Source organism: Stegostoma tigrinum, unplaced genomic scaffold, assembly GCF_030684315.1.
Source record: "Stegostoma tigrinum isolate sSteTig4 unplaced genomic scaffold, sSteTig4.hap1 scaffold_79, whole genome shotgun sequence".
Taxonomy (NCBI): Eukaryota; Metazoa; Chordata; class Chondrichthyes; order Orectolobiformes; family Stegostomatidae; genus Stegostoma; species Stegostoma tigrinum.
Window position 1 is genome coordinate 153,024 of NW_026728736.1, and position 22,948 is coordinate 175,971.

The window sequence follows — 22,948 nt, forward strand, 5'->3', positions numbered from 1 at the left end:
GCAGTGACTGAGGGAAATGGATGCACTGTCTCAATTGAATGGGATTTACTGCCTCCGTTAAATGGGATCCAGTAACTGAGTGAAATGGGATGCAGTGACTGAGTGAAATGGGACGCTGTGACTGAGGGAAAGGAGATGCCGTGACTGAGGGAAAGGAGATGCAGTGACTGAGGGGAAGGAGATGCAGTGTTTGTGGGAAATGGGATACTGTGACTCAGGGTAATGGGATGCAGTGACTGAGTGAAATGGGATGCAGTGACTCGGTGAAATGGGATGCAGTGACTCGGTGAAATGGGAGGCAGTGACTGTGTGAAATGGGCTGCAGTGTCTGTGTGAACTGTAATGCAGTGACTGTGTGATCTAGGATGCGGTGGCCGAGTGAAATGGGATGCAGTAGCTGAGTGAAATGGGATGCAGTGGCTGAGTGAAATGGGATGCAGGAATTGGTGGAAATGGGATGCAGTGACTGTGTCAAATGGATGCAGTGACGAAGTGTAATGGGATGCAGTGACTGATCAAAATGGGATGCAGTGACTGACAGTAATAGGATGGCGTGACGGACGGTAATGGGATGCAGTGACTGAGGGAAACGGGACGCAGCGTCAGAGTGAAAAAGGATGCAGTTAATGAGTGAAATGGGCTGCAGTGATTGAGTGAAGTGGGATGCAGTGACTGAGGGAAATGGGATGCAGTGACTGAGTTAACTGTGATGCAGAGGCTGAATGAAATGGGATGCAGTGACTGATGAAATGGGATGCAGTGACTGAGTGAAATGTGATTCAGTCACTGAGTGAAATGGGATGCAGTGTCTGTTTGAAATGGGATCCTGCGACTGAAGTTAATGGGATGCAGTGCCTGAGTGAAGTGGGATGCAGTGACTGAGGGAAATGAGATGCCGAGACTGAGTGAACTGGGATGCAGTGACTGATGGAAATGGTATGCAGTGTCTGTTGGAAATGGGATCCTGCGACTGAAGGAAATGGGATGCAGTGACTGAGTGAAATGGGATGCAGTGACTGAGTGAAATGGGATGCAGTAACTGAGGGTAATGGGATGCAGTGACTGAGTGAAATGGGATGCAGTGAATGAGGACAATGGGATGCAGTGAATGGGGACAATGGGATGCAGTGACTGAGGACAATGGGATGCAGTGACTGAGGGCAATGGGATGCAGTGACTGAGGGCAATGGGATGCAGTGACTGAGGGCAATGGGATGCAGTGACTGAGGGCAATGGGATGCAGTGACTGAGGGCAATGGGATGCAGTGACTGAGGACAATGGGATGCAGTGACTGAGGACAATGGGATGCAGTGACTGAGGACAATGGGATGCAGTGACTGAGGACAATGGGATGCAGTGACTGAGGGGAATGGGATGCAGTGACTATGGGAAATGGGACGCAGTGACTGAGTGAAATGGGACGCAGTGACTGATGGAAAGGAGATGCAGTTACTGATTGAAATTGGATGCAGTGACTGAGTGAAATGGGATTGCCGTGACTGTGGAAAGGAGATGCAGTGACTGAGGAAATGGGACGCGGTGACGCATGGAAATGGGATGCTCTGACTGAGCGTAAAGTGAAGCATTGAGTGAAATGGGATGAAGTGGCTGTGTGAAATGGGATGCAGTGGCTGTGTGAAATGGGATGCAGTGACTGGTGGAAATGAGATGCACTGACTTAGGGAAAGGAAATGCAGTGTCTGTGGGAAATGGGATGCTGCGACTGAGGGTCATGGGATGCAGTGACTGATGGAAATGGATGCAGTGACTGAGTGAAATGGGATGCAGTGACTGAGTGAAATGCGATGCAGTGACTGAGGTACTGGGAATGAGTGACTGAGTTAATAGGGATGCAGTGCCCGTGCGGGCTTGGGGTGCAGTGACTTAGGGAAATGGGATACAGTGCCTGAGTGAAATGTGACGCACTGACTGAGTGGAATGGGATGCAGTGACTGCGTGAAATGGGATGCAGTGAATGAGTGAAATGAGATGCAGTGTCTGATGGAAATGGGATGCAGTGACAGAGTGACATGAGCTGCAGTGTCTGATGGAAATGTGACGCAGTAACTGAATGAAATGGGATGCAGTGACTGAGGTACTGGGTAGGAGTGACTGAGGGACCATGGGTTGCAGTGACTGAGGGACATGGGATGCAGTGACTGAGGGAAAGGAGAGGCGGTGACTGTGGGAAATGACATACTGTGACTCAGGGTAATGGGATGCAGTGACTGAGTGAAGTGGGATGCAGTGACTGAGGACAATGGGATGCAGCGACTGAGGGCAATGGGATGCAGTGACTGAGGGACATGGGATGCAGTGACTGAGGGAAATGGGATGCAGTGACTGAGGGAAATGAGATGCCAAGACTGAGTGTACTGGGATGCAGTGACTGATGGAAATGGTATGCAGTGACTGAGGGAAATGGGATGCAGTGACTGACGGAAATGGGATGCAGTGTCTGTTTGAAATGGGATTCTGCGACTGAAGTTAATGGGATGCAGTGACTGAGTGAAATGGGATGCAGTGACTGAGTGAAGTGGGATGCAGTGACTGAGGACAATGGGATGCAGCGACTGAGGGCAATGGGATGCAGCGACTGAGGGCAATCGGATGCAGTGACTGAGGGACATGGGATGCAGTGACTGAGGGACATGGGATGCAGTGACTGAGGGAAATGGGATGCAGTGACTGAGTGAAGTGGGATGCAGTGACTGAGGACAATGGGATGCAGTGACTGAGGGACATGGGATGCAGTGACTGAGGGACATGGGATGCAGTGACTGAGGGACTTGGAGTGCAGTGAGTGAAGGACTTGGAGGGCAGTGACTGAGGGAAATGGGATGCAGTGACTGAGGGAAAGAAGATGCAGTGACTGTGGGAAATGCCATACTGTGACTCAGGGTAATGGGATGCAGTGACTGAGGGGAATGGGATGCAGTGAGTGTGGGAAATTGAATACAGCGTCTGAGAGATACGGGAAACAGTGACTGATGAAAATGGGATGCAGTGAATGTGGGACATGGGATGCAGTGATTGAGTGAAATGTGATGCAGTGACTGAGTGAAATGCGATGCAGTGACTGAGTGAAATGCGATGCAGTGACTGAGTGAAATGCGATGCAGTGACTGAGGATAATGGGATGCAGTGACTGAGGTAAATGGGATGCAGTGACTGAGGGAAATGAGATGCCAAGACTGAGTGAAATGTGATGCAGTAACTGAGTGAAATGGGATGCAGTCTCAGAGTGAAATGTGTTGCAATCACTGAGTGAAATGTGTTGCAGTCACTGAGTGAAATGGGACGCATGTCTGAGTGAAATGGGATGCAGTGACTGAGGGACATGGGATGCAGCGACACACGGACATGGGATGCAGTGACTGAGGGAATTGGGATGCAGTGACCGAGTGAAATTGGATGCAGTGACCGAGTGAAATGGGATGCAGTGACCGAGTGAAATGTGATGCAGTGACTGAGTGAAATGGGATGCAGTCTCAGAGTGAAATGAGATGCATTGTTTGATGGAAATATGATGCAGTAACTGGTGGAAATGAGATGCAGTGACTGAGGGAAATGCGATGCAGTGACTGAGGGAAATGGGATGCAGTGACCAAGTGAAATGAGATGCAGTGTCTGAGCGAAATCGGATGCAGTATTTGTGGGAAGTAGGATGCAATCACTGATTGAAATGAGATGCAGAGTCTGAGGGAAGGGAGATGCTGTGTCTCTGGGAAATGGGATACAGTGAGTGTCGGAAATTGAATGCGGCGCCTGTGAGATACGGGAACCAGTGACTAATTGAAATGGGATGCTGTGACTGAGGGAAATGGGATGCAGTGTCTGAGTGAGATGGTATGCAGTGTCTGAGTGAGATGGTATGCAGTGTCTGAGTGAGATGGGATGCAGTGTCTGAGTGAGATGGGATGCAGTGTCTGAATGAGATGGGATGCAGTGTCTGAGTGAAATGGGATGCAGTGACTGATGGAAATTAAATGCAGTGACAGAGTGTCATGAGCTGCAGTGCCTGATTGAAATGGGATGCAGTTACTGTGGGACATGGGATTCAGTGACTGAGGTCCTGGGAAGGAGTGACTGAGTTAATAGGGATGCAGTGCCCGAGCGGGCTTGGAGTACAGTGACTGAGGGAAATGGGATACAGTGGCTGAGAGAAATGGGATGCACTGTCTTAGTGAAATGGGATGCAGTGGTTGAGTGAAATGGATGCAGTAACTGGTGGAAATGGGATGCAGTGACTGATCGAAATGGGATGCGGTGACTGAGGTGAGGGAGATGCAGTGATGGAGTGAAATGTGATGCAGTGACTGAGTGAAATGCGATGCAGTGACTGAGTGAAATGGGATGCAGTGACTTAAGGAAAGGAAATGCAGTGTCTGTGGGAAATGGATGCTGCGATTGAGGGAAATGGGATGGAGTGACTGACGGAAATTGGATGCAGTGACTGAGCGAAATGGGATGCAGTGACTGAGCGAAATGGGTTGCAGTGACTGAGTGAAATGGGATGCAGTGACTGAGTGAAATGGGATGCAGTGACTGAGTGAAATGGGATGCACTGACTGAGGGAAGTGGGATGCAGTGACTGAGGGAAGTGGGATGCAGTGACTGAGGGAAATGGGATGCAGTGACTGAGGGAAATGGGATGCAGTGACTTAAGGAAAGGAAATGCAGTGTCTGTGGGAAATGGATGCTGCGACTGAGGGAAATGGGATGGAGTGACTGACGGAAATTGGATGCAGTGACTGAGCGAAATGGGATGCAGTGACTGAGTGAAATGGGATGCAGTGACTGAGTGAAATGGGATGCAGTGACTGAGGGAAGTGGGATGCAGTGACTGAGGGAAATGGGATGCAGTGACTGAGGGAAATGGGATGCAGTGACTGAGGGAAATGGGATGCAGTGACTGAGGGAAATGGGATGCTGTGACCGAGTGAAATGAGATGCAGTGACTGAGCGAAATGGGATGCACTATTTTTGGGAAGTAGGATGCAATCACTGATTGAAATGAGATGCAGAGACTGTCGGAAAGGAGATGCTGTGTCTGTGGGAAATGGGATACAGTGAGTGTCGGAAATTGAATGCAGCATCTGTGAGATACGGGAACCAGTGACTGATGGAAATGGGATGCTGTGACTGTGGTGAAGGAGATGCAGTGACTGAGTGAAATGGGATGCAGTGACTGAGTGAAATGGGATGCAGTGACTGAGTGAAATGGGATGCAGTGTCTGCGTGAAATGGGATGCAGTGTCTGCGTGAAATGGGATGCAGTGACTGCGTGAAATGGGATGCAGTGACTCAGTGAAATGTGATTCAGTCACTGAGTGAAATGTAATTCCGTCACTGAGTGAAATATGATGCACTCACTGAGTGTACTGTGATTCTGTCACTGAGTGAACTGTGATTCAGTCACTGAGTGAACTGTGATTCAGTCACTGAGTGAACTGTGATGCAGTCACTGAGTGAAATAGGATGAAGTGGCAGAGTGAAATGGGATGCAGTGACTGAGTGAAATGAGATGCAGTGCCTGAGTGAAATGAGAAGCAGTGACTGAGTGAAATGAGAAGCAGTGACTGAGTGAAATGGGAAGCAGTGACTGAGGGACATGGGATGCAGTGACTGAGGGACATGGGATGCAGTGACACATGGACATGGGATGCAGTGACACATGGACATGGGATGCAGTGACACACGGACATGGGATGCAGTGACTGATGGAATTGGGATGCAGTAACTGCGTGAAATGGGATGCAGTGACTGAGTGAAACGCGATGCAGTCACTGAGTGCAATGTGATGCAGTGACTGAGTGAAATGTGATGCAGTCACTGAGGGACATGGGATGCAGTGACTGAGGGACATGGGATGCTGTGACACACGGACATGGGATGCAGTGACTGATGGAATTGGGATTCAGTGACTGCGTGAAATGCGATGCAGTCACTGAGTGCAATGTGATGCAGTGACTGAGTGAAATGTGATGCAGTGACTGCTTGAAATGGGATGCAGTGACTGATGGAAATTGGATGCAGTGACAGAGTGACATGAGCTGCAGTGTCTGAAGGAAATGTGATGCAGTGACTGAGGGAAATGGGATGCAGTGAGTGTGGGAAATTGAATTCATCGTCTGTGAGATACGGGAAACAGTGACTGATGGAAATGTGATGCAGTGACTGTCGTGAAGGAGATGCAGTGATTGAGTAAATGGGCTGCAGTGACTGAGTGAAATGTGATACAGTGACTGAGTGAAATGTGATGCAGTGACTGAGTGAAATGTGATGCAGTGACTGAGTGAAATGTGATGCAGTGACTGAGTGAAATGTGATGCAGTGACTGAGTGAAATGGGATGCAGTGACTGAGTGAAATGGGATGCACTGACCGCGTGAAATGAGATGCAGTGACTGAGGGAAATGGGATGCAATCACTGAGTGAATTGCGATGCAGAGACTGAGGGAAAGGAGATGCTGTGACGATGGGAAATGGGATGCAGTGAGTGTGGGAAATTGAATGCAGCGTCTGTGAGATAAGGGAAACAGTGACTGAGTGAAATGTGATGCAGTGACTGCGTGAAATGGGATGCAGTGACTGTGGTGAAGGAGATGCAGTGACTGAGGGAAATGGGATGCCGTGACTGAGTGAAATGGGATGCAGTGATTGAGTGAAATGGGATGCAGTAACTGAGGGACATGGGATGCAGTGACACATGGACATGGGATGCAGTGACACATGGACATGGGATGCAGTGACACATGGACATGGGATGCAGTGACACACGGACATGGGATGCAGTGACTGATGGAATTGGGATGCAGTAACTGCGTGAAATGGGATGCAGTGACTGAGTGAAACGCGATGCAGTCACTGAGTGCAATGTGATGCAGTGACTGAGTGAAATGTGATGCAGTCACTGAGGGACATGGGAGGCAGTGACTGAGGGACATGGGATGCTGTGACACACGGACATGGGATGCAGTGACTGATGGAATTGGGATTCAGTGACTGCGTGAAATGCGATGCAGTCACTGAGTGCAATGTGATGCAGTGACTGAGTGAAATGTGATGCAGTGACTGCATGAAATGGGATGCAGTGACTGATGGAAATTGGATGCAGTGACAGAGTGACATGAGCTGCAGTGTCTGAAGGAATTGTGATGCAGTGACTGAGGGAAATGGGATGCAGTGAGTGTGGGAAATTGAATTCATCGTCTGTGAGATACGGGAAACAGTGACTGATGGAAATGTGATGCAGTGACTGTCGTGAAGGAGATGCAGTGATTGAGTAAATGGGCTGCAGTGACTGAGTGAAATGTGATGCAGTGACTGAGTGAAATGTGATGCAGTGACTGAGTGAAATGGGATGCAGTGACTGAGTGAAATGGGATGCACTGACCGCGTGAAATGAGATGCAGTGACTGAGGGAAATGGGATGCAATCACTGAGTGAATTGCGATGCAGAGACTGAGGGAAAGGAGATGCTGTGACGATGGGAAATGGGATGCAGTGAGTGTGGGAAATTGAATGCAGCGTCTGTGAGATAAGGGAAACAGTGACTGAGTGAAATGTGATGCAGTGACTGCGTGAAATGGGATGCAGTGACTGTGGTGAAGGAGATGCAGTCACTGAGGGAAATGGGATGCAGTGACTGAGTGAAATGGGATGCAGTGATTGAGTGAAATGGGATGCTGTGACTGAGTGAAATGGGAAGCAGTGACTGAGGGACATGGGAAGCAGTGACTGAGGGAAATGGAATGCCGTGACTGAGTGAAAGGAGATGCACTGTCTGATGGAAATGTGATGCAGTGACAGAGTGACATGAGCTGCAGTGACAGAGGTACTGGGAAGGAGTGACTGAGTTAATAGGGAATCAGTGCCCGAGCGGGCTTGGGGTGCAGTGACTGAGGGAAATGGGATACAATGCCTGACCGAAAAGGGACGCACTGACTGAGTGAAATGGGATGCAGTGACTGAGGGACATGGGATGCAGTGACTGAGGGACATGAGATGCAGTGACTGAGAGCCATGGGATGCAGTGACACACGGACATGGGATGCAGTGACGCACGGACATGGGATGCAGTGACGCACGGACATGGGATGCAGTGACGCACGGACATGGAATGCAGTGACGCACGGACATGGGATGCAGTGACTGAGTGAAATGGGATGCACTGACTGAGGGAGATGGGGTGCTCAGACTGAGTGAAATGTGATGCAGTGACTGAGTGAAATGTGATGCAGTGACTGAGTGAAATGTGACGCAGTGACTGAGGGAAAGGAGATGCAGTGACTGACTGAAATGGGAGGTAGTGACTGACTGAAATGGGAGGGAGTGACTGAGTGAAATGGGATGCAGTGACTGAGTGAAATGGGCTTCAGTGCCTGAGTGAAATGGGCTGCAGTGCCTGAGTGAAATGGGCTGCAGTGCCTGAGTGAAATGGGACGCAGTGCCTGAGGGTAATGGGACGCAGTAACTGAGTGAAATGGGACGCAGTGACTGGGTGAAATGGGATGCAGTGACTGAGTGAAATGGGATGCAGTGACTGAGTGAAATGGGATGCAGTGACTGAGGGTAATGGGACGCAGTGACTGAGGGTAATGGGACGCAGTGACTGAGGGTAATGGGACGCAGTGACTGAGGGTCATGGGACGCAGTGACTGAGGGACAGGAGGTGCCGTGACTGAGGGACAAGAGATGCCGTGACTGTGGGAAATGAGATGCAGTGACTGTGGGAAATGGGTTGCAGTGACTGTGTGAAAAGGGAGGCAGTGACTGACTGAAAAGGGATGCAGTGACTGAGGGTAATGTGATGCAGTGACTGAGTGAAATGGGACGCAGTGACTGAGGGTAATGGGACGCAGTGACTGAGGGTAATGGGACGCAGTGACTGAGGGAAAGGAGATGCAGTGACTGTGGGAAATGAGATGCAGTGCCTGAGTGAAATGGGATGCACTGCCTGAGTGAAATGGGATGCTGTGACTGAGTAAAATGGGATGCAGTGACTGTGGGAGATGGGTTGCAGTGACTGTACGAAAAGGTTGCAGTGACTGAGGGATTTGGGATGCAGTGACTGAGGGAAATGGCATGCTGTGACTGAGGAAAGGACATGCAGTGAATATGGGAAATGGGTTGCACTGACTGAGTGAGATGGGGTGCTCAGACTGAGTGAAATGTGATGCAGTGACTGAGGGAAAGGAGATGCAGTAACTGTGGGAAATGGAATGCTGTTACTGAGGGTAATGGGATGCTGTGACTGAGTGTATTGGGATGCTGTGACTGAGTGTATTGGGATGCTGTGACTGAGAGAAATGGGATGCTGTGACTGAGTGAAATGGGATGCTGTGACTGTGGGAAACGGGAGGCAGTGACTGAGGGAAACGGGAGGCAGTGACTGAAGGAAATGGGACGCAGTGTCTTAGGAAATGACATGCAGTGACTGAGGGAAATGGGATGCAGTGATGTCTGAAATGGGAGGTAGTGACTGACTGAAATGGGAGGCAGTGACTGAGTGAAGTGGGAGGCAGTGACTGAGTCAAGTGGGATGCAGTGACTGAGGGAAATGGGAGGTAGTGACTGACTGAAATGGGAAGAAGTGACTGACTGAAATGTGATGCAGTGACTGAATGAAATGGGCTGCAGTGCCTGAGTGAAATGGGCCGCAGTGCCTGAGTGAAATGGGATGCAGTGCCTGAGTAAAATGGGATGCAGTGCCTGAGTGAAATGGGACGCAGTGCCTGAGGGTAATGGGACGCAGTGCCTGAGGGTAATGGGACGCAGTGACTGAGTGAAATGGGATGCAGTGACTGAGTGAAATGGGATGCAGTGACTGAGTGAAATGGGATGCAGTGACTGAGTGAAATGGGAGGCAGTGACTGTGGGGAGTAGGGTGTGGTGACTGATGGAAATTGATTCACTGTCTCAGTTGAACAGGTTTCACTGTCTCCGTTAAATGGGATGCAGTGACTGAGTGAAATGGGATGCAGTGACTGAGTGATAATGGGATGCAGTGACTGATGGAAATGGGATGCAGTGACTGAGGGGAATGGGAGGCAGTGACTGAGGGAAATGGGAGGCAGTGACTGAGGGAAATGGGATGCAGTGACTATGGGAAATGGGATGCACTGACTGAGTGAGATGGGGTGCTCAGACTGAGTGAAATGTGATGCAATGACTGAGTGAAATGTGATGCAGTGACTGAGGGAAAGGAGATGCAGTGACTGACTGAAATGGGAGGTCGTGACTGACTGAAATGGGAGGGAGTGACTGAGTGAAGTGGGAGGCAGTGACTGAGGGTAATGGGATGCAGTGACTGAGAGGAATGGGATGCAGTGACTGAGGGTAATGGGATGCAGTGACTGAGGGAAATGGGATGCAGTGACTGAGGGACATGGGATGCAGTGACTGAGGGAAATGGGATGCAGTGACTGAGTGATATGAGCTGCAGTGACAGAGGTACTGGGAAGGAGTTTCTGAGTTAATAGGGAAGCAGTTTCCGATTGGGCATGGGGTGCAGTGGCTGAGGGAAATGGGATGCAGTGCCTGACCGAAAAGGTACGCACTGACTGAGGGACATGGGATGCAGTGACTGAGGGACATGGGATGCAGTGACTGAGGGACATGGGATGCAGTGACTTAGGGACATGGGATGCAGTGACTTAGGGACATGGGATGCAGTGACTTAGGGACATGGGATGCAGTGACTGAGGGACATGGGATGCAGTGACACACGGACATGGGATGCAGTGACACACGGACATGGATGCACTGACTGAGGGAATTATGATGCAGTGACTGTGTGAAATGGGATGCAGTGACTGAGTGAAATGCGATGCAGTCACTGAGTGCAATGTGATGGAGTGACTGGGTGAAATGGGATGCAGTGAATGATGGAAATTGGATGTAGTGACAGAGTGACATGAGCTGCAGTGTCTGATGGAAATGTGATGCAGTGACTGAGGGAAATGGGTGACTGGGCCCCGCAGCCCTGCCCTGCTCACAGGGACTGCCCCCGCAGCCCTGACCCGCTGACAGGGACTGGGCCCCGCAGCCGTGTCCCACTCACAGGGACTGGCCCCTGCAGCCCTTACCCGCTCACAGCGTACTGCCCCCAGCAGTCCTGACCCGTTCACAGCGACTTGCCCCCCGCAGTCCTGTCCCGCTCACAGCGTACTGCCCCCCGCAGCCGTGTCCCGCTGACCGGGTCTGGCCCCCGGAGCCCTGACCCACTCACAGGGCCTGGCCCCCTGCAGTCTTGACCCGCTCACAGTGTACTGACCCCCGCAGCCCTGTCCCACTCACAGTGACGGGCCCGCCGCAGTCCTGTCCCGCTCACAGCTTACTGCCCCCCGCAGCCGTGTCCCGCCCACAGGGACTGGCCCGCGCAGCCCTGTCCCGCTCACAGTGGACTGGGCCCCGCAGCCCTATCCCGCTCACAAGGCATTGCCCCCTGCAGCCGTGTCCCGCTCACAGGGACGGGCCCCTGCAGCCCTGACCCGCACACAGGGCCTGGCCCCCACAGCCCTGACCCGCGCACCGGGACTGGCCCCCTGCAGTCCTGACCCACTCACAGGGACTGGCCCCCTGCAGTCCTGACCCGCTCACAGTGATTTGCCCCCGCAGCCCTGACCCGCTCACAGGGACTGGCCCCCTGCAGTCCTGACCCGCTCACAGTGATTTGCCCCCGCAGCCCTGACCCGCTCACACCGATTTGCCCCCTGCAGACCGGTCCCGCTGACAGGGACTTGCCCCTGCAGCCCTGATCCGCTCACAGGGACTGTCCCCCGCAGCCCTGACCCCCTCACAGGGACTGGCCCCTGCAGCCCTGACCCGCTCACAGGGACTGGCCCCCTGCAGTTCGACCCGCTCACATGAACTGGCCCCCGCAGCCCTGTCCCGCTCGCGATTATTTGCCCCCTGCAGTCCTTTCGCGCTCACAGGGGCTGGCCCCCGCTGCCCTGACCCTCTCACAGGGACTGGCCCCCGCAGCCCTGACCCGCTCACAGGCTCTGGCCCCCGCAGCCCTGTCCCGCACACATGGACTGGGCCCTGCAGCCCTGACCCGCTCACAGCGATTTGCCCCCTGCAGTCCTGTCCCGCTGACAGGGACTGGCCCCCTGCAGTCCTGACCCGCTCACAGTGATTTGCCCCCGCAGCCCTGACCCACTCACACCGATTTGCCCCCTGCAGACCGGTCCCGCTGACAGGGACTTGCCCCCGCAGCCCTGATCCGCTCACAGGGACTGTCCCCCGCAGCCCTGGCCCCCGCAGCCCTGACCCGCTCACAGGGACTGGCCCCCTGCAGTTCGACCCGCTCACATGAACTGCCCCCCGCAGCCCTGTCCCGCTCGCGATTTTTTGCCCCCTGCAGTCCTTTCGCGCTCACAGGGGCTGGCCCCCGCTGCCCTGACCCTCTCACAGGGACTGGCCCCCGCAGCCCTGACCCGCTCACAGGCTCTGGCCCCCGCAGCCCTGTCCCGCACACATGGACTGGGCCCTGCAGCCCTGACCCGCTCACAGCGATTTGCCCCCTGCAGTCCTGTCCCGCTGACAGGGACTGACCCCCTGCAGTCCTGACCCACTCACATGGACTGGCCCCCACAGCCCTTATCCGCTCACAGCGATTTACCCCGCAGCCCTGTCCCGCTGACAGAGACTTGCCCTCGCAGCCCTGACCTGCTCACAGCGACTTGCCCCTCCTTCCTGACCTGCTCACAGGCACTTGTTCCCTCCGTCGTGACCCGCTCACAACGACTTGTCCCCTCTGTCCTGACCCGCTCACAGCGTTTTGCCTCCCATCTCGCTTAGACAGGTCACCCCTTGCTCAGAAACGGTCCCAATTATCCATGAGCCGGAAACCCTGCCCCCTGTGCCAGCTCCTGAACCATGCATTCATCTCACCGATCTTTCTATGACTTAGCTCACTAACATGTGGCACTCATGGCAACCCATAAATCATTACCCTCTCGGTCCTGCCTTTCAGCCTCTTTGCTAACTCCTTGTACATAGTCTGCAGGATGTCATCCCTCTTTCTGCCCATGTCATTGGTACCAACGTGCCCCGTGGCCTCTGGCTGCTCACCCTCCCCTTTAAGAATTTGTTGCAACCAAACAGAGATGTCCTTGACCTTGCACCAGGGAAGCAACACGCGGCCCTGGTGTCTCAAATGTGGCGACAGAATCGATGCCCCCAACGAATGAGTCTCCAACCACACTCGCTCACTTGGATTTGCCTGACCCTGTCCCACAGCATGGTGGTTTGCACTATGGACCTGGCTACTGCTGATTATATAACTGACCCAGTTTAGTTTTAGATCAGTGTTAACCTTGGTTTAGTGGATAGCCAAGCACCTCAGTAGTCTACAATACAGGAGAAATACATTATAAGCTGACAGATTCTGTGACAGTCAAGAACAAGCACTGAATTGTTCTGACCTCATTTCCAACACCTGGCCCGTAGCCTTGCATGGCTTGGATTGCTCTTGCACATTAAAAAAAAATAAATGTAACGATGATGTGAGGGTAAGGACATGGAATTTTTTTGATACGGTCATATTGTCTCTTGTTGGAGCTGATTGCTGCTTAGCACTTGTATGGTGCAAATGTAAGTTATCCTTTATCAGGCCAAGCCTGATCGTTGTCCAAGTCTCACTGTATTTTCTCATCGTTGACTTAATGTTGGTTCAGCCCAACAGTGTTGTACACACCCTGCCTATTCTGAAACTCTACCACTTAATATTAAGTCTAATAAAGACAAGTATCCAATCTGCCTTCCAAACCACTTCAACGACCTGGTCCATTACATTGGGGGATCAACAGGCATGCACATCAAGATCCTGAGATCCCTCTGATCATTGGTGCTTGTGAGGTCCCTATGATTCATCGTGGGCTCCAAGATCTGATTGTGCTGTGTCACCTAATCCTTATCCCGTTTGTCCTCACATGAAATAATGTTCACAAACGCTTCTCAAAAATTCTTCCCAATCCTACTTTTTGCAATCATGACACAGGTGAGCATAAAACTTGGAACACGACAGCAACAGGAATGTGCCCTTTGGCCCACCATGTTGGGCCAAACATGACAACAAATGAAATAATCCCTTCTGCCTGTCCTTGATCCATAGTCCTCCATTCCTTGCATATTCGTGCACTTAACTAAAAGTCCCTTTTAAATGCTTTCATCGTATCTGCATCCACTGCCACCCCGGGCAATGTATTCCACACTTTTAACATGCTCAGTGTGAAATATTTGCCCCTCACATCTCTTTTGAACTTCCCCCTTCTCAGCTTAAATGCATGCCCCCTAATAGTGGACACTTCAACTCCGGGGGAGAAATTTTCTGACCGTTAGCTGTATTTACGTATCTCCTAATTTTATAGACTTCTATCAAGCCTGCCCTCAGCTTCTACTGCTCCAGAGAAAACGAAGAGTTTTTCCAGCTTCTCCCTTTCGTTCATACCCTCTATTCCAGTTAGCATGCTGGTAAACCTCTCTGCACCCTGTCCAAAGCCTGCACGTCCTTAGTGTAATGTGGCGGCCAGAATTGAATGCAATACTCTGTGTGGTCTCACCAAAGTCTTGTAAAGCTGCAATGTGACATCCTGACTCTTGCACTGAGTTCCCCTATGAATAAAGGCAAGCATGCGATATGCCTTCTTGACCACCCTATCTACTTGTGTGGCTACTGTCAGGGAGTTATGGTCTAGGACCCCAAGATCCCTCTGGACATCACTGCTGTTTGGGGTCCTGCCATTAACTGTATCCCTTTCCTTAACACTTGGTCTCCTAAAATGCAACACCTCATGCCTGCCCAGATTAAATTCCATCGGCCATTTCTCCGCTCGTGTTTGCAATTGGTCTGTATCTTGCTGTGTCCTTTGACAACCTTCCATGCTGTCCACAAGTCCACTGGTCCTTATATCATCTGCAAACTTAGTAATCCTCCGTCTACATTTGCAACCAAGTCATTTACATATATCACAAACAGCAGAAGTCACATCGATGCGGAACACCACTCGTCACTGAGCTGCAGCCAGAAAAACAGCTTTCCACCACTGAGACGGCAAGAACTGTAGATGCTGGAATCAGAGATAACCAAGTGTGGAGCTGGAGGAACGCAGCAGGTCAGGCAGCATCAGAGGAACATGAAAGCTGACATTGTTGATGCTGCCTGGCCTGCTGTGTTCCTCCAGCCCTATACTGTGTTCTCTTTGTTAGCCTTCCACCGCTACCGTCTGCCTTATATGGGCAGGCCAAGTCACCACGGATCTCATGGATCTTAATCTTCTGGATGAGCATACCATGAGGGACCTTGTTGAAAACCTTCGTAAAATCCATGTATATGTTATCAACTGTTCTACCCTGATTGATCACCCTTGCCACCTCCTTGAAAACTTCAACTGACTTGGTAAGACATAACCTGCCTCGCATCATGCCATGCTGGCTGTCCCTTATTAGCCCATACCTTTGAGACATGAGACACTCACCAGTCTGTAGTTTCCTGCAAAGTCCCCGTTTTCCTGCTTGAACAGAGGAACGACTTTATCCACTCACCAGTCTCCGCAACCCCTCCAGTGCCTGGCAAGGATATCAGATCCTCTTGAAAGTAGTGTGTTGATGCATTTGTGTCATGATTGTGTTTTGTTTGAGCCCTAACATTCAAAGCAGTGTAATAATGTCTTTGTGCAGCAGGCGAGGTGTGATGAGACTGAGCCTTCATACAATTGCAAGATGTTGAAAATTTGCCATTATTTATGAAAACAGTGATAAATTTCCATGATCAACATTTCTGTTACACTGCAATGATTATTCCGTGGCGTGTAAAATCAGAAAGATACGATAAAATGAGACTGGGTCATATGCAGGGAGAATGTTTGCCTTTCATGTCTATAGAAGTAGTGAAATATTTGCATGAATCTAAAAGTCACTTTTCCGTTCATCGAAGGACACAATCATCGCCTTGGAAGCTTCATCACGATACTACTTTGCATTTCTGAAGAGGGAAGAAGAAATCAACATGCAAATTCAATTCCATGGTTTTGGAAGTCCCATTGAGAACACGATTCATTTGCGCCGGCATAATGCTCTGACCGAGAAAGAATTGAAGGTGAGTTTGTAGTTTAGAAGATCGCAGCAATTTATGCATCAACTTCTTCATCGATAACATTCCATTGCTTTCAAACTGCATTTTCCACTCTGCGAGATAATAACTGTTAGAACAAGCAACAGCATCGGTAGATGGTCTATGGGGAATGCAATGTTACAAAACCCAATCCATTCAACAACATATTTCAGATATGTCAACAAATTAAATATTCCAGCACAGGATAAAACAAGGAAGATGAGAGTGAGGAGGCAATAGCTCTGATGACAAAAGAACAGAAATTTACCTTTATCCATTCGAGCAAAAAAGCAGGCACACAAATAAATAATCATCTAAGAATGCACGTGTGCAACGGAGGCTACAGGGGGACTAAGAATGCCGAATTGTTGTCATGCGTATTGCTGAAAGGATGATTGAAACAGAATCTGTGGTAAATTTGAAGAAATACAGATGATGCATCTCAGGATGTTGGAGGAAGAACATTTATGGACTGAGGCAAATTGTATTGCCCTTTTCAGGAGTTATTAGGTTCATAATGAATTGAAAGACTTCCTTCTGTGCTGAAAGCTTTAGTTTAGTTGCAGCTGGATGACAATTTCTGTTCCTGGTAGTATTTGGCAAACTGTTAAAAGTGAATGTCACTGCACAGAATTCCAAACATGACTCCAATCAGTAGAGAAGATATCCAAAGGGTGTGATGAGTTGTATCCTCTCATGTTGAACAATGCAGCTACAGATACGAGGGATGCACTGATGATAATGTCGCAAAAATCCTTAGATTGGGGAAAATTCTCAGAGGATTGAAAGATTGTGGACATAACACCATGATGAGAAAAATACTTCGACCCGATAGCAAGCAATTATTGCCAATTTAGGTCAACCTGGGTAGATGTTCATGCCGGCAATGAAAGATGAAATAACAGGGTACTGAGTGTGCTATAACATCCTACAGAGTTAACATCCTTTTATAAAGGGGAAATAATACTTGACAAACTTGCTACAGTGCTTTGAGAAGGAAACAAACATTACTGATGAAGGACCACCAGTTGATGTAGTACATTGAGATTTCAACAAAGCATTTGATAAGGTACAGCTCATAAGGTGTCTCAAAAGAAAAGAGCCCATGTGTTCAAGGGTAGTATGTTCGGATGGACAGAGGACTGCATCGTAAATAGAAGTAGAGTCGTAGCAGCAGGATGGTAACTGACAAGTCATGTACGGCCACAGAGCGAATGCTGCGGAGGCCATACACCTCATGTTGACTGGGTTGATTTCGGAAATGGCGTAGGGGATTGCTATGCCTAGGAAAGTTGGGCAGGCTGGGACTACGTTCATTGGCGTTTATAAGATTGAAAAAATCGTATTTTTTCAACATGTAAGATTCTAAAGAGGCTTGATAGTGTATATCCGTAGAGATTACTCCCATTTGTGAAAGATTTTACGACCAGAGGCCACATTTTCAAATTGGTTGCCTATTAATTCAGGGAAGAATTACTTCTTTCAGGTTGTAGCACTCTATTGAACACTTTAGCCAAGAAGATTTTAGAGGTAATGCCATTAATCATTTGCTAGGCTGTAACGGCCAGGTTAATTTTTAAATCAAGAAACAATGATAATGAGAAAAGGGTCTAGGCCTGAAGCGTCAGCTTTTGTGCTCCTGAGATGCTGCTTGGCCTGCTGTGTTCATCCAGCTTTACACTTTGTTATCTTGGATTCTCCAGCATCTGCAGTTCCCATTATCAGTGATAATGAGAAAAGGGTAGTCTTTTCAGTGGAAGATACTTCAAGGATCCCCTTATTACTAAAGAATACAGGGAGGAATTAAACACATCACTACCACACCATCACTACCATGAGAGAAGTAGCAGTCGACAATCTAATGGAGTGAAAGCAGATTAGACTCTTTGCCGTGATGGTTTACTTTCTAAGATTCTCAACAATGAGCTTCAGAGTCGGTGTATGCGTTGATTGTAATTTCCCAAAAAGGTTTAGATTCTAGAGAAGCATCTGAGGGCTGGAAAACTGCCGATGTGACATACCTATTTAAAAAGGAGACAGGCAAAAAGAAGATAACTACAACCGAAACAACGTAACATCTATTGTTGGAAATATGTGGCAATCAACTATGAAGAAAATAATACCAGGACATTTGGAAAATCAGAATCTAATCAAACAGAATCACCATAGATAATGGGAACTGCAGATGCTGGAGAATCCAAGATGACAAAATGTGAGGCTGGATGAACACAGCAGGCCAAGCAGCATCTCAGGAGCACAAAAGCTGACGTTTCGGGCCTAGACCCTTCATCAGAGAGGGGGATGGGGTGAGGGTTCTGGAATAAATAGGGAGAGAGGGGGAGGCGGACTGAAGATGGAGAGAAAAGAAGATAGGTGGAGAGAGTATAGGTGGGGAGGTAGGGAGGGGATAGGTCAGTCCAGGGAAGACGGACAGGTCAAGGAGGTGGGATGAGGTTAGTAGGTAGATGGGGGTGCGGCTAGGGGTGGGAGGAAGGGATGGGTGAGAGGAAGAACAGGTTAGGGAGGCAGAGACAGGTTGGACTGGTTTTGGGATGCAGTGGGTGAAGGGGAAGAGCTGGGCTGGTTGTGTGGTGCAGTGGGGGGAGGGGACGAATTGGGCTGGTTTAGGGATGCCGTGGGAGAGATTTTGAAACTGGTGAAGTCCACGTTGATACCATTATGCTGCAGGGTTCCCAGGCGGAATATGAGTTGCTGTTCCTGCAACCTTCGGGTGGCATCATTGTGGCACTGCAGGAGGCCCATGATGGCCATGTCATCTAAAGAATGGGAGGTGGAGTGGAAATGGTTTGCGACTGGGAGGTGCAGTTGTTTGTTGCGAACTGAGCGGAGGTGTTCTGCAAAGCGGTCCCCAAGCCTCCGCTTGGTTTCCCCAATGTAGAGGAAACCACACCGGGTACAGTGGATGCAGTATACCACATTGGCAGATGTGCAGATGAACCTCTGCTTAATGTGGAATGTCAACTTGGGGCCTGGGATAGGGGTGAGGGAGGTGGTGTGGGGGCAAGTGTAGCATTTCCTACAGTTGCAGGGGAAAGTGGCCGGTGTGGTGGGGTTGGAGGGCAGTGTGGAGCGAACAAGGGAGTCACGGAGAGAGTGGTCTCTCCGGAAAGCAGACAGGGGAGGGGATGGAAAAATGTCTTGGGTGGTGGGGTCGGATTGTAGATGGCGGAAGTGTCAGAGGATGATGCGTTGTATCCGGAGGTTGGTGGGGTGGTGTGTGAGAACGAGGGGGATCCTCTTGGGGCGGGTGTGGCGTGGGCGGGGTGTGAGGGATGTGTTGCGGGAAATATGGGAGATGCGGTCAAGGGCGTTCTCGATCACTGTGGGGGGCAAGTTGCGGTCCTTGAAGAACTTGGACATCTGGGATGTGCGGGAGTGGAATGTCTTATCGTGGGAGCAGAAGTGGCGGATGCGGAGGAATTGGGAATAGGGGATGGAATTTTTGCAGGATGGTGGGTGGGAGGAGGTGTATTCTAGGTAGCTGTGGGAGTCGGTGGGCTTGAAATGGACATCAGTTACAAGCTGGTTGCCTGAGATGGAGACTGAGAGGTCCAGGAAGGTGAGGGATGTGCTGGAGATGGCCCAGGTGAACTGAAGGTTGGGGTGGAAGGTGTTGGTGAAGTGGATGAACTGTTAGAGCTCCTCTGGGGAGCAAGAGGCGGCGCCGATACAGTCATCAATGTACCGGAGGAAGAGGTGGGGTTTGGGGCCTCCAGTGACAGTGCAGCACTCCCTTAATATTGTGAAAGATTTTACCACCAGAGGCCACATTTTCAAATTGGTTGCCTATTAATTTAGGGGAAGAATTACTTCTTTCAGGTTGTAGCAATCTATTGAACACTTTCGCAGAGAAGGCTTTCGAGGTAATGCCATTAATTATTTGCTCGGCTGAGATGGCCAGGTTAATTTTTAAATCAAGGAACAACGACAATGAGAAAAGGGTAGCCTTTACAGTGGAAGATACTTCAAGGATCCCCTTATTACTAAAGAATACAGGGAGGAATTAAACACATCACTACCACACCATCACTACCATGAGAGAAGTAGCAGTAGACAATCTAATGGAGTGAAAGCAGATTGGACTCTTTGCCGTGATGGTTTACTTTCTAAGATTCTAAACAATGAGCTTCAGAGTCGTGATATGCATTGACTGTAATTTCCCAAAAAGGTTCAGATTCTCGAGAAGCATCTGAGGGCTGGAAAAATGCTGATGTGACGTCCCTATTTAAAAAGGAGAGAGGCAAAAAGAAGATAACTACAACCGAACCAGCCTAACATCTATTGTTGGAAATGTGTGGCAACCAACTATGAAGAAAATAATAGCAGGACATTTGGAAAATCATAATCTAATCAAACAGAATCAGCATAGCCTGATGAAAGAGAAATTATGTCTGGCTAATTTGTTTGGGTTTTTGGAGGAAGTTTTGGGAGGAGAATTATTAGAGGAAAACCAGTAAATGTGTTGTGTTTGGACTTGGAGAAAGCATTGAGAATGTTCTCAAAAGTAATAAGCTAAGAGCTGAGGTTTTGAAGGTAGTATATTGCTATGGATCAGTATGCTTTGCACATTCTGGAAGAAGAGATCACATCTCGAGTGAAATGCACCAAGTGAATATATATATTTTGGGGAACTTGGTGGCAATGCGGTAAATCAGTGCAGAGTGTAAGAGGTGCCATTTGCTTGCTTTTTTTGCCTGATAGTTCATAAGCATTTTTTTTTTGAGACAGGGTGAATTGACGCTCGAATCAGGGACCGAGAGGGTGAACCAGGTTCATTGGTTGGTGATCGCTACTGGTTTAAGAATCTATTATCGGTAGCTTTCAGATTGAAAGTAAATCGGAGAAATGTTTACAGGCTACAAACTAAAAGACCAGAATGTTTTCAAATCAAATTAAGATCGAAGTAATTGAAATGGAGATGCCAGGCCAGATGATGATTTGTACCTTCATGACAGGGGAGTGGTCAGGCCCCATACTCCAACTCAGGGTTGATGAACTGGAATCTCAGTTTTTACCAATCAACAAATCATGTGGGGCAGAGTTACCAGGGAATGATGTGCTTCAGGAGGCAGTCACACACCTTAGATTAACTAGCTGAAACTCGGTCAGTGGCCAATGACAAAGAACAGGGCAGGTGGAAGGATCCAGGATGTAGTGCAGAAGGAACCTTGGCCTTTGATCTTATCTAACAGGTTTGAGATTCTTTCTTCCTGTGTGGATGAGAGTGCAGGGTTTCGGGAAGATGAGTAAACTGACTATAGCACTGTGGTACAGGTGGGATATTCAGGAGGGGATAAAAAGTGAAATGTAGTTATAATCAGAGGTAGTATAGTTAGGGGAATGAACACTGTTCGTTGTGACCAGGATCGAGAGTCTCGAAAGTAATGTTGCCTGCCTGGTGCCCAGGTTCAGGACATTCCATCTCGGCTACAAAGGAACTTGAAGTGGGAGGAGTAGAAATCCAGCTATTGTGGTCCACACAGGTACCATTGATATGGAAGAAAGAGGAAAGAGGTCCTGCTGAGGGATTATGAGCACTGAGGTGAGAAAGCAGAACCAGAATGGTAATAATCTCTGGATTATTATCTGAGCAATTTGGCACGTTGTGAACATAATTATAGATGTACATTGTTCAAATGGTGGCATGGCAGAAATGTGTTTGAATTCATGGGACATTGGCATCGGTATGGGGAAGGAGGGAGTCGTTCTGGTGTTATAGGCTCGACGAGAATCATATTGGGACAAGTATCCTTGCAAAATACAGAGCTCGGTCTGGGGCTAGGGCGTTAAAATAAAAAGTGTGGAGTGGGTGAGCTCAGTTGCATGGAAAATTGTGGAAAAAGTTAGTAGCTGGTAAGTGCTCAGCAAAGTTTCCAGAGCAAGTAATAGGACAAAAAGTATGGAAATGGTCAGGGGTCTCACTTCAGCTGCAGCAGATAAGAAGGGTGGCTGTAAATGCCAGACTGAAGATCTTGTATTTAATTGCAGGGAGTGTATGAAACAAAGTGAATGAGTTTGTGGAGCAGATTGAAATTGACAGATACATCACTCTGGGTATCACAGAGAGGTGGTTGTGAGGGGATAAGTGTTGGGAACGAAATAGCCAATGATTCATGTCCGATAGAAAGAACAGGCAAATGGACAGAGATGACAAAGTGTGGAGCTGGATGAGCACAGCAGGCCAAGCAGCATCTCAGGAGCGTAAAAGCTGACGTTTCGTGCCAAGACCCTTCTACTTCTGTGTGTTCATCCTGCTGTGTTCGTCCAGATCCACACTTTGTTATCTTGGATTCTGAAGCATCTGCAGTTCCCATTATCTCCGATACAAATGGACAGAGATGCCAGGGTTGGCTTGTCAGTCAGGAATGAGGTCGCGCTGAAGGAACCACAGGTCTTCAGCTTGTTTATTAATGACTTGGAGGAAAGAGGTGCATGTGCTGTGGCTAAATTTGTAGATGACTGAAAAAATATTTAGAAAGACAAGGCATGGCCCAGAAACAGAGATTTACCGGGATGTTACTTGGATCGGAATGTATTAGCTATAAGGAGGGTTTGGTGGAAATGTTGTGTCATGATAAATGTAATGAGATCAACCATGATCTCACCGAATGATGGAGGAATATTCAATGGGCCAAATGACTTTTTTTGTGAGTCTTCTTGTTTGACAATGCATTCATGAAGGTTTTTTTTGTCTCTCTTGGATAAGATGTGAAAATGAAATGTATACGAGATAATGGGAACTGCAGATGCTGGAGAATCCAAGACAACAAAATGTGAGGCTGGATGAACACAGCAGGCCAAGCA

At 49.2% G+C, this 22,948-nt stretch overlaps 1 protein-coding gene across 1 annotated transcript in view; it reads left to right on the forward strand.

The window, feature by feature from the left end:
- The first annotated feature begins 15,946 nt into the window (after positions 1-15,946).
- Positions 15,947-22,948, forward strand: part of LOC132209267 (uncharacterized) — a 93,248-nt gene continuing 86,246 nt past the window's right edge. Inside the window, exon 1 of the mRNA XM_059644395.1 lies at positions 15,947-16,108. The gene's annotated coding sequence lies outside the window, so the exon portion shown is untranslated. The remainder of the gene's footprint in view (positions 16,109-22,948) is intronic.